The 2943-nt window shown below is 36.2% G+C and overlaps 1 long non-coding RNA gene across 1 annotated transcript; it reads right to left on the minus strand.

Moving 5' to 3' along the window:
• Positions 1–1742: 1742 nt before the first annotated feature.
• Positions 1743–2210, minus strand: LOC147486714 (uncharacterized). The gene is made up of 2 exons (XR_015200887.1): positions 2085–2210; positions 1743–1947 (listed from the first exon to the last, which is right to left on the minus strand). It is a non-coding gene; the product is annotated as an uncharacterized LOC147486714 (long non-coding RNA).
• Between the last annotated feature and the right edge of the window lie 733 nt (positions 2211–2943).

The following is a 2943-nucleotide window of genomic DNA, read 5'->3' on the forward strand; positions in this document are numbered from 1 at the left end:
CATCTTCAGATATTCTGACAACAGAAATACTAAATGTTGTGTAACTTATTGTATGATGGTCCTGGTCTACCAGTGCACTTCATTGCAGTTAAGTATTGGTTACCTGAATGAAGAGATGCTCATTGTTATCAACTTCAGAATGCTCCAAATATTGTGTGCAGGTGCACACCTCATGTAAGACAAAGATCAAAGGCTAAATCAAAGGAGCTTTGAGGTTCCAGTGTGAGCTTGAACCATGCAGTATAGGTCACACTTGAAATTGTTTATGTATAAGCAGACCTATCCTTTTGAAGCATATTTATTGAATAAATTGAAATTAGAAGTTTGAACAAAGAAACTGAAGTCTACAAAACCCTACCTGATACCATCAGCCTCTCGGCGAGTATCGTTAGTTCTATGCACACCACAACTTGTCTTTTACTCTCTCTTTCTTTTACTTCTTGTAGGTAGCTTTCTTAATACGGACAAGAATCTTGAAGTCTGTCCCTCTTAAAATGCTCAGGCTTGAGGAACTCCTTGAGAATGCTATAAAATGCATATATCCAAGTCAAGTTCACAATGTATGTCTGGTGGACAGAAAAGAAGATGAGGTTTCTGATATTGTTACTCTGTACAAGTGATTTCTCATTTAATCCGAGTCCGTTAGCTATAGATGGTTAGTTCAGGAATGCTACAAAACTATATTTTGTCTTTGGAATGAAGAATCCCTCAACCATAAATGGTTGTGAACAACTTCAAAGAGAACTCGATACTTCTCTTTTAAACAGAAGAATCGTTCTACCAGAAACGCTCAATGTATTGTACACAAGAAGCACTTTCTGTGTTGCCTAACCAGAAAGCTTGGTCAGTTAGGTTTCCTATCTGTCATCGTCTCTCTTACCCTTTAAACATCACTTCACCTTCAGCGCCCAAAGATAAATGTTTAATGAAAAAATGCTTTGATTGAAGAGAACTTTCATACTCGGATGATGATAATAGGATCAACTAATGAGCTGGTGCGAAGCTTCCAAGCGCCAAGAAATTAGGTACCTCCCACGTTGCAATGGTGTATGCGTGGCACGGAAGATTATTGAAAATATAAGAAGTCTTTGACTCGGTGACTCTTCTTTCTTAAACCGTCATTTTCCAACAATAGGTAATCGAGAACGAAAATACGATGTACCTAAGCCAAAATTCTCATGGACCCAAAGACACGCACTTCAAATGTTATCAATATACAGGCCACATCTCATGCAAGGCGAGATCAGAGGTTAAATTGATAGACTTCCAGGCTCCAATATCAGCTTGAACCATGCAGTATAGGCAACACCTGAAAAGTTATGCATTAGTATACTGCTTCTAATACCAGTCCTTGTGAAGCAAAGAGTAAATTATTAGATTAGGAGGATGCTAGGACTTCAACAACATACCTAAGAGGCTGAGACCTCTGCCTGCTTGGTAGTATAGTTCTGTGTAGGGCTCCATGAAGCTGAAGGGAGTAGAAGCCATATGGGGTGCGGCAAAGCGCTTTTTCAGTCTTCCTTCACGCCTGGCATAGCTTTCTTGTGCTTTTTTGCAGTCTTCCTCCAAGGAAACAAAAGAGAGAAGAAACTGACCTGTATCAACATGCCATGTCCATGTAGTATAACTTCCAACAATTTCTTGACATTCCCGCATAGTTTGCATGGACATAGTATAAGATTTCCCTTACCAGCATCACATTGATCATCAAAACAATTAATACAAGCAATACGGCATACATAAATTCCTTACAAGAATTTATTTACTAAGAAAAAAGTCTTATATGTCGAATACGAATAAAAGTAATAACTACGTCAAGTAATAAAAGTAATCACTAGCCAAAAGGTGATTTCAATAACATTTAACCTAAGAAAACTAATAGAATCTCCAAATCCTTGAAAGCTAGCTATCTCCAGAATCTTCTAACTGAAAGTGATGATCCAAAACCTACAAAGCCTAAATGAACACCTTAAAGAGTTTGACTTTATCATTTTTCCATGATAGGTTTGATTGTTAGCAAAACAAATGCATACTATTTAGCAAATAATTTCTGAAAAAGAAAAACAATGTAAGAAAATACTCACCATGCACCAAAAGTCTCGCTCCCAAATGCCTTTACCCACTTCAAGTTGTACTCAATGAGAATTGTTGAATAAAGTCAAGTAGAACTGAACGAAGGTCTCTTATTTCATCTTTGGTATATGTTGCTATCGTCCCCAACTCTTGGATCTAAATTAGAGAAGGAAAGAAAACGTAACTAATATATTATAAGGCATTAATATTCTAATTTAATTATATGACAAAGAAGTATATATGTGTTTACCTTATTTGTTAAAGATTGAGAAAGATCCCTAAGAAAGTGTCTCATAAACATCATAATGTAGTAGGCACATTCTACACCTCCTGGTTGTTTTGGGCACTACACAAGACAAACAATAAGATTAGTCATACTTACTAGGAAGGAAAAAGTAATAAAAATATACGAATTTGGCTTTGTTTACCTTGACCACTTGCCAATTTGGTCTTGCCATCATTTTTTTCCCTCCAGTATAAGTGAAAGCTCTAATAGCACTACAGAAAAAGAAATTAAATTGGGTATACACATATTCATATAAGACCTTGCTGCAAACATTTTGAGATCCAAGCTCACATTGCATTCACTTTGGCGAGGGGCACACGCATTAACACAACATATACTAAAGGAGGATGCTAGTGAGAAGCATCATGTAAGACAATACGAGTTTGAATATGTTTCTAATAAAGTCGAGAACTTAAAGGGTTGGTATTTTAAAGGAAAAAGATTATAATCATACAAGAAAATACATGAAACACATAACTTACTTGTCAACAAGAACTTTTATTCTGAATATTGGAGTCGGATTTCCAGAAGAATCCAACCAGTAAACTTGTTGTGATGATATATCAATAACAATTAATACCCAA

The sequence above is a fragment of the Coptis chinensis genome, chromosome 7 (assembly GCF_015680905.1).
Source record: "Coptis chinensis isolate HL-2020 chromosome 7, ASM1568090v1, whole genome shotgun sequence".
Classification (NCBI taxonomy): Eukaryota; Viridiplantae; Streptophyta; class Magnoliopsida; order Ranunculales; family Ranunculaceae; genus Coptis; species Coptis chinensis.